The following is a 12,566-nucleotide window of genomic DNA, read 5'->3' on the forward strand; positions in this document are numbered from 1 at the left end:
TGCTATGCATCAATGATCTGGAGAAACCTATAGGCATTGGCCACCTTCTCCACTCCATAAAAAGAAGCTATTACCATAATCTTTTAACTTCTCATGAGTAGGATATTGAGCATGTATAAGAATTTTGATGCAACTTAGAACCAAATTATCACCAAATCTTTGCTCCAAATTTGCATATATTTCCTTGGAAAAAGAAAACTAAAATTCCAATGCCTTTTGTAAATCAAGACCATTAATATCTCGTTTAACCTCCTGCCCAAAAAACATATTTCCCCTCAATGATGAGAATGCAATGTATACAAAAATCCACCTTCAGGTCCATAATCTGGAATAATGGGATAACCTCCAATCCCTGATTTTGTTGTCATAGCAGTTCTTTAATAAACTCATCTTGAATGCACAAGATTATATTTCTTACTATCCCATGAATGGTGGTAACGTCTACATAGTCTTTCTATTCAATCTTTGACTAAGACTAGTCACTTTTTGCAATATATTACCAAGAAAGTGCATGGCATACATACATTCAAAAGTATGCAACATGTCAAATAAATCCATACAACCTTCCTTCAATATAACTAGCAATGCATCCATTGACTTACAAAGCCTTAATATGCAATTGTGGGACGACTAAGCCATCTAATTTCATAACTCCTTTGCATTTTGATGGTCTCACAATCCATCTCTTCCTATAAATCTCTAAGTTCCTCCATGCGATTGGAGCTACTACCAAAGTAGCTTGCTTTTCCATATAACAATCTATCAATCTTTTTGGCATAAGGTAGCTTTTCGAAAACATTTGATGCAACCAAGTTAAGTATAATGTGTCACACAATGGACTGAGGTTAACATAGGATTGAAATTTTTCAAAAGTGTGGCCACTCCTTTCTTTCTACCTATCATGGTTAAATGTAATAAATTAGCAACTTTAATAGTTGGGCTTAGGATTATCGCCCTTGGGCTCAAGTATAAAAAGGCACATGGACTCTCATTTGTATCTTTTGATCATTTGACATTTGAATGAACCTTAGAGGCTTGAGCTACCACACTTTGGCTTATGGAAGGCTATTTCTATTCTCATGGTGGGAGATTAAACCACTTAAGCATTATGTATGATATGTGTGTGATTCTTGCTAATTGTATACTAATCTACATGATGATTTGTCCCCTATATCTTAGCTTCTTAATCTTATTAGAGCTTTGATCTTGATCATGGGAATTTTGATGATAGTATGGCAAGAGATTTGCGAGAAAATAAACATTTACATGTGAATTTGGTATGACCTTGACTTTCTCCATACTCTAATTTCTAGATTTCTCTAGATTTCTTGGATGTTGATGGGGGAGATGGTGAAATTTTGCTTCATTTCATCCATTTGCTAAGGTTTTGGAGTAATACTTAGGCATAGGCACCAAATTCGTTTTTATAGGGCCAAATTTGAAAAAATGTTACCTTTCTTCTCCACGAATATCTACATTTCCCCTTCCCTCTTCTACACTTCAATGGAAAGCTTGTTTACTCACCTTCTACACTCCATAAGACTCACATTTGATGCTCCAAGCTCTAGTTAGTAGATTTCCCATCACTTGAGCTTTAAGAGACAATCACCATGTCGGCGGGCATGGACTCATGAAAACGGCTTGCAGCTGGAAATCGTCACCTCTATGTGATGGACTTATGGAGTTGCTCATTAATAATATTGGCCCATACATGGTATACAAGTTCTCACATGATTAGGGCTTTTGAGGGGTTTCTCACAAAATTGATACCATAATTTTGTTCCCCATGCTCTGCCCTATCCATCCATGCCTTTGGTGGATTCTCAAACCATGGGATTAGAGTTTCTTGACCCTTTTCCTTAAATTTGGGGTTTTCTAAAAAATTAGGGTTTCTTCACACATTTTCATGAAATTGGTATTCCTTGGCTACTCTCCTCTACCCATAGATGCCACCATTGTTGCATTCTTGATAAGAAATTAGGGTTTCTTGGTTACTTTGGATTTGGGGTTTCTCACCAAATTAGTGTTTTCACTTCAAATTTTTGAGATCTAGGGTGCTAGTTATCTTCTCCTATCTCTCCTCTACCCTCTCATATCATTGATTTCTAATAATGATCACAATTTTAGGGTTTCTTTAGGAGACATAGGGCTTCCTTCAAGATTAGGATTTCTGGTGGGATTTCTTCAGTTTTCAATCCACAATCCTTCTTCCCTTGATCTCCTCTACACAATCATGAATTGCTTGATCAATTTGGCCAAGGGCATTAGGGCTTTGGGAGAAAACATGATTTAGGGTAAAAATTCTTGCATATCATGGGATTCTCATTATTCCCTTGTATATTGCTTACATTGCATTGAACATCTACTTGCTCTTTATCATTCCCACACATTTTTCCTATCACTTTTACCCTATACATGAAAAGAAGCCAACAATTGGATTGAAAGAGGAGAAGAGTATGCAATCATTGATGCTTATTGAATTTATTATGCATTGGTGAGGGAATTATTTACTTCTCTATGGTTGGATGAGAATTGCAAGCCTTGGAGCAAAGGATTTTGATGAAGAAAGGGTACAAGGAGAATAATGCAAGCATGAGTACATGCTAAAGTTGTAATGTACATGAGCATGAGTACATGCTTTAAATTGTAAGCCCTCAAACACTCTTCTCTCTTTATATTGTTGGATTCTCATTAAAATTGTATAAGTTCATTCCAAATAAGCACTACAAGCTAGCATGTTGAGAGGGTATCCTTGGCATTGGTGGAGAGGCCAAGGGGGAGCATGTCTTAAACTCTCCTTGTTGTGAGTGCTTTTGGAAAAGAGGCAAGGAGGGGGATTAGGTACATGGTGATTAAGACATGGCCTCAATCCTTGCATTGGATGCCAAACTTTGGTAAGGGGGTGAGATCGGCAAGCACAATCTCTTCATTGACTTGCTACATCAAATCAAATGGGCAACAGTTCTATGCATACAAGTGACAATGAGTTGAAATGCAATTGACAATCAATAGGATTTTACTTGTGTGGTTGACAATTTGATATAACCTGTAATTTTTAGAAAAGTGTGATTTAGTCTGAGAGTTTTTGGATTGAACCTAAACTGAATATTGGGGGTTATTCCACACCATTAGGGATTCCTAGAGAGCCCATAACCACCGTATTTGGTTTCTGAGTTAAGGAGTCATGCCCGTTTCTCTACCGCATACCTTGTTTGGATAGAATTTGAACCAAGTTTTGGATCATAAATTTGGCTTCACCATTGTATTCAACACTTGCCAAATACCTTAACCACCAAGTTTCAACTCATTTGGAGCATTGGAGTGCAAGCAGTGGACCAAACTATCACTATTTGACTTGGGAAAAAAGTTAAAGTAGAGGCATATAATAGAGGATTGACTGAACCAAAATTGACATCATAGGCTTACCCCTTATCCTTACACCTTCCCATAAAGCCATAGAACACCCAAATTCAACACACCTACAACATTCTATTGTAAATTTACACCAAAACAGTCCAATTGGGTCCGGTAAGACGAAAGGTAGACCTAGAAAGTTATCATTAGCAATGGAGGATATGGAAGGGAAGCAATTGATGGAACAAGGCACTAGGGAAACCATGGAAGATCTTGAAGAGAAAATTATTGGGGGAAGCCCTCATAAAAATGCCTTTCAATCCATGGGGTCAAACTTCAAAGGGAGTTGAAGAGGATGCTAATGTGGGATGTGTCCATAAGCACACCTTTGAAAGTTTGCAAGCCATTTCAAAACGACACTCTCTTGTAATTGCTTGTGAATTAACTTTATTTTAAGCCACTCATGGACAGATTGGATATCATCAGCCAAACCTTAAATTCAAAGTTTGAATCTATGGCTACCAAGATGGGAGCCATTGAAGCTCAATTATTGTGTCAATCCATGAATCAACACCGTGAAGAAGCTATTGAGGATAGAATTGGTGGGGTTCATGAGGGCAAGCAACCTATGCATAAAGTTCATTATGGTGGTCACAAGGGAGGTAAACAAGCTGTGCAAGAGGCCTCCACACGAAGCCTCCTTCATTGTTTGGGATTTATGATGGTGGATGCTGGGAGACCTCTCATAAAAGATTTAAGGCCTTGTTCATTTCAGCCCGGTACTTCTCTAGTGAATAGCAAACCACCACAAGATTCATTCAAGCCTATGGATTCATGCTATGGGGATTCCAAGAGGGTACCATATTTTCCAAAAATAAATCAGCCCATCATGGTATGCATTGGCATAAGAATGGTGCCGATCATGATTGGGAGCACATCTTTCGCACAAAGACAAGTGGAAGCTCATGATATCTGGATGGTTTTCATCAAGAAGGAGTACAAAGATTTTACTCAATTTCCAACTCCTATATGCAATTGCAAAAGAATAAGCCTATATACCATCTTAAAATTCCAAAAGTAAATCAGCCCATCATGGTTTATGAGGATATGCATTGGCATAAGAATGGGGCTGATCATGATTGGGAGCACATGTCTTTTGCACAAAGACAAGTGGAAGCTCATGATAGTTGGATGGAGTTACCTTGTTTCATCAAGGAGTATAAATTTTTTGCTCAATTTTCCAACTCCTATATGCAATCACAAAAGAACAAGCCACATCATGATATTTCATCTTCCAACACTTCCAAGGATATCAAGGACAAGGTGTCCCTCTCCAAATTCAAGGATGGTGGTTCCACTTTACATGAGTTAGACGAGTGGATTACTAAGTTAGATACTTATTTTAAGATTTACCTCGAGTTAGCAAGACAAAGTGCAATTTACTTCACTACCTTTGGAGGATTATGCTCATCAATGGTGGATACATATGGTTAAACATGGGAATGTACCACACTCGTGGGGAGATTTGAAAAGAGAGATGAACTTGGCCTTCATATCACCTTTGGTGCTTGATAGATACCGTAAGCAATGGTATGAGATTTCTCAAAAGGTCATGGTGGTAAGAGAGTACATAAACCATTTTATGAAGTTATCCATGTATGTGGAAGGGCTCAATGAGCAAATGAAGATGAAGAAGTTCATACATGGGTTGGATTCCTTCATTAAGGTGGTGGATGTATTGGTTCAAAGGCCAAATACTCTCAAGGAAGCTATGAGGTTGGTGGAGCTTTATGAGGCTAAATATAGAAAATCATAGCCCACTTCACTCATGAAGGAAGCATACAAGCCAGAAAATACTTCTTCTTACAACAAGAAGAGAAACACAAGAAGCCTGCTCAAACCTTCAAACAAGACTCAAAGGATGGATGACCCAAATATTGATGAGAGTTGAGAAGCAAAGGCTTATGCTTCAAGTGCAAAGAGAGATGGTCACCCAGGCATTGTGCAAAGCTAAGAAGGTAGTGACCACTATGATCATCATGGATGAAGGAGAGGAAACCAAGGAGTCTCATGATGTTGAAGAGTTTGAAGATTTCCATGGGGTGACACTAGTAGAGGAGTCCAATGAGGATAATTCTTTCATTTAAGAGGATAGAGAGTCTTCATTTGACCCCCGTGGTGGAAATGATGAGCACTTAGTGAGTGATATGACACTTCAAAATTTTAAAAATTTGGAATTTTTAGCTTGTGTATGCTCTATAACTCAAGAGCTTATGCTACGGGATGCAAGTATCCAAACACCCTAAGGTTGGTGGGATCCATCAATGGGACAGTTTCTCACATTCTAGTGGATTCATGGAGCACCCATAGCTTTATCAATTCTAAATCCATCAACTCTCTCAAGCTTACTCCAATGGAGCTACCTATAACCTTCCAAGTACAATTGGCAATGGGAAAACTGAGGAGACCAAGATGGCATGCCCTTCTACTAGGTGATTTTATCTCCTTCATACACTTGGGAAGGTGATTTGGTGGTCTTAGACATGGGTCCTATTGATGTAACCTTCGGGTGTGATTGGTTATCAGCATTGGTGGGTGACTTTCACATGAACCTTCAACAAGGTGTTACGAGCTTTGAACATCATGGAAAGCAAGTAACCCTTGCTGGAAATCACTTAAAAGAGATCTCTTTGATCACCCCAAAGCAACTTAAAAGGAAACTCAAGACACTTGGCACTATCTATGTGCATTTTGCTCAAGAAGGGATGGAAAGCAATGGATAGCATATGGGAAAAGATATGGCAAGCATTCTTAAGGAGTTTGAAGATATTTTGCAAGTGCCAAAGAGTTTGCCTCCTAAGAGAGAAATTGATCATGCCATTTTACTTGAACCAAATGCAAAGGCCATCAACAAGCCTCCCTATCGATTGTCCAAGGTGGAAAGAGAGGAATTGACAAAGAATCTGCAAGATTTTCTTTCTATGGGTCTTATTTAGCCCTCACAATCTCCATTTGCTTCTCATGTTCTATTGATGATGAAGAAAGATGGGACTATCATTAGTTTGTACCATTCCATAGAATGTTGTTCGGGGCACACATCCTCTTTTTAAGTAAGATATATATGTTATATGATGGATAAATATATCTGCAGACTCATCCACCATCACTCCAAACCATGGACTCTCTTTTACTTTATGCAATGATACATTCATGATAGATTTTGCAATGGAATAAACCATTTCTACACAACTTTTCTCATTGTTGTATAAGCTTATCACATGTTTCACGTCCACATCTTTCAATAGACCTTCAATAGATCAATCAACGACAAAGAGAATATTGAAAAGAACAAATTATTTTTGGCAATGAAATATGCAAATTTAATAAAGTAAGTATTGCATCATCCTTTGTTTCATTTATTTTTTTAATTCCCTCTGGCATTGCCATTTGTGCAAATAATTTTGCATCCCTTGCATCTCGATGGCATTGTGTCCTTGCATGTAAATATAAGTTGCTGATTTTAAAGTTCCTTGATCCCTCCTTTACATATACACTCTTTGCATGAGGGAAGTCCATGCAATACAAATAGAATAACAATACCTTTTCATTATAAAATTTTTTCCATTTGAAAGTCAATATCTTTGCACATATCACCTAAAGCTTGGTGGTTATTTTCCTTTTGATTCATGTGGGTCATATGAGGATGAATACGCTGATGGATTACCTTCTACTATGTGTACTACAGAGGGATCAAGGCATGAAGAGCTACTCTTTTCGCACTATCTTATGATGCATATGTGGGTTGTAGAAGTGCTAGTACCTTGAGGCGCATAGCTAAGATCAATGGGAGGAATGGCTCATGTGTTTGGTGGATAGTGGTAGTATGCATAGTTTCATCAACAAAGGATCATTATGTAATCTCAAGTTTCATGCAAAGACTTATCTTGTTCACATTTAGTTCAAGTGGAAAATGGTGCAAATATGGATTGTAAAATGGTTTACAATAAGTTAGGTGTTATGCTCTCAAAGAAATATACATGCAAAGCTGATTTGTTGGTCTTGGACATGGGCCATTGATATTGTCTTCGGTTGTGATTGGAACATTTTCTATAAATTTATAGCAAGGCTTCATGAGCTTTGTGCATGAGGATTGCATGGTCATATTGTGGGCAAATGAAGTGCCAAAGATTGCATTAATAAATGCCACTCAACTCAAGCAAGAGCTCAAGAAGAAAGAGAGCCATTTAGATGCATTACACTTTGCGTTAAAACTAAAAAATGAGGTAAAATAATGAATCATGAAGGCATTAAGAAGTTACTTGAGGAGTACCAAGATGTATTCAATATGAATGAATTCTTGTCACCAATGTGGATCATGGAGTGGAGCTTGAACCGAATGTAAAAGTAATCAATAAGCCTCCATATCAACTTTCAAAGGTAGAAAGGATGAGGTGGCAAAGCCAGTACCCATTCTTTAGGTGAAGAATAATGATGGATATTTTTGAATGTGCATTGACTATAGGGATCTCAAGATCACTATCAAGAACATGTATCCAATGCCTCGCATCATTGATGACTTATTGGATAGGCTGAATGGTGCAAGTGTGCATGAAGGAAGGTGATAAATACAAGACTGCTTTTAAGATCAAGAGGGGACTCTTCCACTTCTTGGTGATGCTATTTGGTTTATTCAATGCCATAACATTTCAAGTGTTGAATGAACAAGGTGCTACAACCACATTTGTTCAAGTTGGTGTTTGTATTCTTCAATGATATTTTAGTCTATAACAAGAATGTGGATGAGCACTTGTAACATGTGAAGGAGTTTTTGGATGTACTAATATCCAATCATTTGTTTGTAAAAGAGAGAAAATGCTCTTTCATGGAAAATAAGGTGGAATATCTTGGGCACATTGTAAGCAAAGATAGCACATGTGAGCAAAGATGGAATAATGGTTGACACCAAGAAGGTGGAATGTGTAAAAAATTGGACATTGTGACACCAAGAAGGTGGAATGTGTAAAAAATTGGACATTGTGAGCAAAGATAGCACATGTGAGCAAAGATGGAATAATGGTTGACACCAAGAAGGTGGAATGTGTAAAAAATTGGACATTGTGAGCAAAGATGGCTTAAGGGTTGACCCCAAGAAGGTGGAATGTGTAAAAAATTGGCCTCAACGTAGAGGTTTCTTGGGCTTGTCATCCTTCTATAGGAGATTCACAGAGAGGTAAATAGATGGCCAAATAAAGTAGATTTGGTTGGAAACCTATTTGAGGCATTATTATCATGAAATGATTTACAACATCCATGGGATGATTGGTTGCACATGGCTAAATTTTCATACAATAATACTCACCATTTGAAGCAATGTGTATGGTTATAAGGTGAATGTGCCTTTGGTTGCATTCAAGCAAGAGATGGTGAATCTAAATATAAAGGAAGAAGTTGAGAAGATTCAAGCACTCCTCCATCAATGAAAACAAAATATGGTGAATCTAAATATAAGGAAATAAGTTAAGAAGATACAAGCACTCCTCCATTAAGGCAAAGAGAATACGAAGAGTGCACAAGCAAGGATGAAATAATATGAGGATTCTCATAGACATTAGGAATTTTTTGGACCCAAAGAAGGCCTTTTGGATTAACTTTTGATTAGAAATGGACCAATAGGAAGAGGGCTAGGTGCACATTTTTTACTTCTTTGACCCTAGGGGCCTAGGCTTTGGTTTGCTAATGGGGCCTAATTACTACTCTTGTCCCCCTACCTCCTGGGCCCAAACTTAGAGGTCCCCCCACCTAGAATCGCGTAGATTAAAAACCCTAAAAATTAAAAAATTTTAATTTTTTCCCAAAAGTGCGTTTCCCTCTCAAACTTCCTGCCAACATACTCTAGGTTTGGAAAGCTCATTTTGAACCTCTTTCTTCCTCTTTTAAGCTCTCCATTGCTGCAGAAACTCCATACCTCTCAAGCTCTCCCTCCTTCTCAAGCTCCCTCAGTCTCAAGCTCCCTCTCCCTCTTTCTTCCTTTTCTAAGCTCTCCATTACTGCGCAGAAACTCCATCCCTCTCAAGCTCTCCCTCCTTCTCAAGCTCCCTCCCTCTCCCTCCCTCTCTCTCTCTCTCTCTCTCAAGCTCCCTCCCTCTCCGTTGCTACAGAAGCTCTATCCCTCTTTAGTCTACTCTAGGTTCAGGAAGCCTATTCTCAAACTCTAATCCTCTTTTAAGCTTTCCATTGTTGTACTGAAAACCTTGAACTTTCTGTCCTCTCCACTCCTCTGTTGTAAAACAAGCTTTTCTTTTCCCTTCTTTTCTTTTCTTACCACCATGGCCTCTTCCAGTAATGTGAGAAGACCTAGGGAGAAGGTGGAAGAGCTTGTGCTGCATAACACAAGAGATGAGAATGGAGTTTGGGCTCCAAAAAGATTCAGGGTTGGGGCTTGGGTCTACATGCAACCAAGCTCTAAGGGACCACATCGAGTGCATCAACTAGGGAATATGCTACATCATTAGAAGGGGCGGCTACAAGGCTTCAAGCATACTAAGAAGGAAGGACTGGTTGCCATAGTGCAACATGTATATACCCTTGGAGACGTGTATATTCAAGGCCAACGACCAAGATTTCCTTCAAATTATCAGTGTAATATAAACACAGCTTTAACAACATGCTAATATTAGATTTTTTGTTTCAAATTTTCTTATGATTGTCCATTTTGTTATGTCTCTATCTGCAGATATTTTCTCCTCTAATTATGTTGAGGAACAACCACTCCAAAGCCTCACTGGAGTTTTCTATGCTATGCATGCATCCATTGGAGAGGCAATGTTTGTATCTCAAAGCCCAAGTGATCTTGTACAGAACAATATCTTTTTCTTTTCTCACTCATATTTTGTAGATAAAAAACCAGGTTTATTTGGCAAGCTGGAAGAGATCCCCAACCCCCCTCTTAACAATCTCAAATGGCCCAAACCTGATGCTTGGACCATCTTATGCTTAAAGTTTAAGATGGTAAGTGATATCAAGACATCACTCAAGTTTTCAAAGGCATCTAGGTTAGTAGGGCTAAATTGCTTTTGTCCTTTACATGTTTTTGTGCACATGTTCAATTCCATGCCAATGCACCAAACAAAAACAATGTATATTTGTAAGGAGGTACGGTCTGACCTCATTCAAGGATTAATAGGAGAGGGTTGGGAGGTTAATGAGGGTTGGGAGGTTAATGAGGGGTCACATCAAGGTGATGGGTACAAGTGCAATGTAGTAAATTCTATAGTGTCTTTCAGGTTCTTGAAGGCATGCTTTTCTTTGTACATGCGTGTGCACTACCAAAGATGGATGCAAAAGCACGGGACATGGATCCCACTTCAAGCCTCAAAAGAAGAAATTGTGCCATTGAGATAGCTGTGATGATGCAAAATGGATGGATTGAGTGAGTGGCAGCAAGCAAGCATTGGAGCCTAGCAAACCTGTGTCAACACTTTAGCATCATGGGCTTTGACAATGTGGAAGAGTCAAGTTTCAAGTTGATGAGAAGAAAGGTATATCTGATTCCACTACATGTCTAGAATTAACCCTTACACTTTCTGGTTATTGTGCCACTTTCTATATTTTTACAGATTGGGAAGCGTAAGGAGAGAAAAACCATGGTCTCAGAATCATGGCAAATGGGGGACCTTGAATCTTCAGCAGCAAGGTGCATAGCCCTACCAACACATAGTAGGCATGTGGAAGAGCTTAAAGATGAACTGGCTATATGGGAAAATAGCCTCTGCTCTGATGCACGTGAGGGGCAAGAGCTTTAGGATCGAGGTGAAGGCAATGACGAGCTTTCAAGTCAACAAGGAGATGGAGATCAACATGAAGTAAATGTCACAAGAAGAGAGGCAAAAAATGAAGACATTATAACAATTTTAGATTAGATGACATGTTTGTAATTTTGTAGCATGCTCTTTTTTAACCAATCTTTATTTAATTGAAATGTTAATATTTTTGCAAACTATGATTTTTTTATCTAGTGGTCTAGCCAAACTTTAAATTTTAACTATAAATAGCCAAAGGTACCTTCTTTCTCAGTTTCACATGCGATAGAAACCAAGCGCACAAGCTCACACTCTCTTTGCATTCACATGGCTACCCACTTTGACAACTTCTGTGAGTTCCTCTCCACCATCCCGTGGTGGGCGAGCAAGAGTGAACTCTTTGCCATGTTCGCTCGTGAAGTCGACTTTGAAAAGTCGCTCGCCCTTGCATCCCAACATTATGAGATGCATATTGCATACATGGAGCAATACTTGGCTCCCCACTCCATCTCCTTTCCCCATTGTCCCAATGATTGATGGGTGCCTATTGTTAGGGGTAAGCTTCTTGCTCGTATAGGTATAGCCAAAAGCATAGGCACAGAGGATCCTCAAGAAATAGCCCAATCACTCCTTGAGCACACTCTGCCCACAATAACAAGAGAAGGAAGCTCAATATTGTAAAAGAAAGCTTTTGTAAAGATGATGTATCACTTCTTATTATGAATACAATACAGTTTTTGCAAACTTATTTTCATCAAGTATATCATTGTTTTTTCTAGTTTTTGCCATCGATTTTTTTGTAAATGCATCAGAAATGACCCAAGGGGCCTGGGAGAGCAGTGCCAGAATAGTGTGAATTTTGAACCTGCAACGCTGTTGTAGAGCCCAAATTTGCACTGTTTTGGCACAGCTTTCCCAGCCCTTCAGGAGCAATTCTAATGCATTGGATGACAAATAATGTATTTTTACACATGATTAAAGGTGTTTTTATCTTGTAAATTACTATTTTTCATAATCAATGTACGCTTCATTATAAATGCATCAGAAATAATCCTGAGTGGCTGGGGGAGCAGTGCCAGAATAGGGCGAATTTTGAGCCTACACTGCCACTGTTCAGACCTAAATTCGTATTGTTTTGGCATAGCTTCCCCAGTCCTCCAGGAGCAATTCTAATGCATTGGATGATAAACAATGTATTTTTACACATGATTATAGGTGTTTTTATCTTGTAAATTACTATTTTTCATCAATGTACTCAACTTCATTATAAATGCATCTGAAATAATCATGAGTGCTTGGGGGAGTAGTGTTAGAACAGTGTGAATTTTAAGCCTGCAAAACCTAAATTCGCACTGTTTTGGCATAGTTTTCCCAATCCTCCAGGAGAAATTCTGATGCATTGAATGACAAACA

The 12,566-nt window shown here is 38.6% G+C and overlaps 1 pseudogene; it reads right to left on the reverse strand.

The window, feature by feature from the left end:
* Positions 1 to 275: 275 nt before the first annotated feature.
* Positions 276 to 852, reverse strand: LOC147610384 (uncharacterized; annotated as a pseudogene).
* Positions 853 to 12,566: the final 11,714 nt, after the last annotated feature.

This window comes from Cibotium barometz, chromosome 49 (genome assembly GCF_041138505.1).
Source record: "Cibotium barometz isolate CiBa-2024 chromosome 49, ASM4113850v1, whole genome shotgun sequence".
Classification (NCBI taxonomy): Eukaryota; Viridiplantae; Streptophyta; class Polypodiopsida; order Cyatheales; family Cibotiaceae; genus Cibotium; species Cibotium barometz.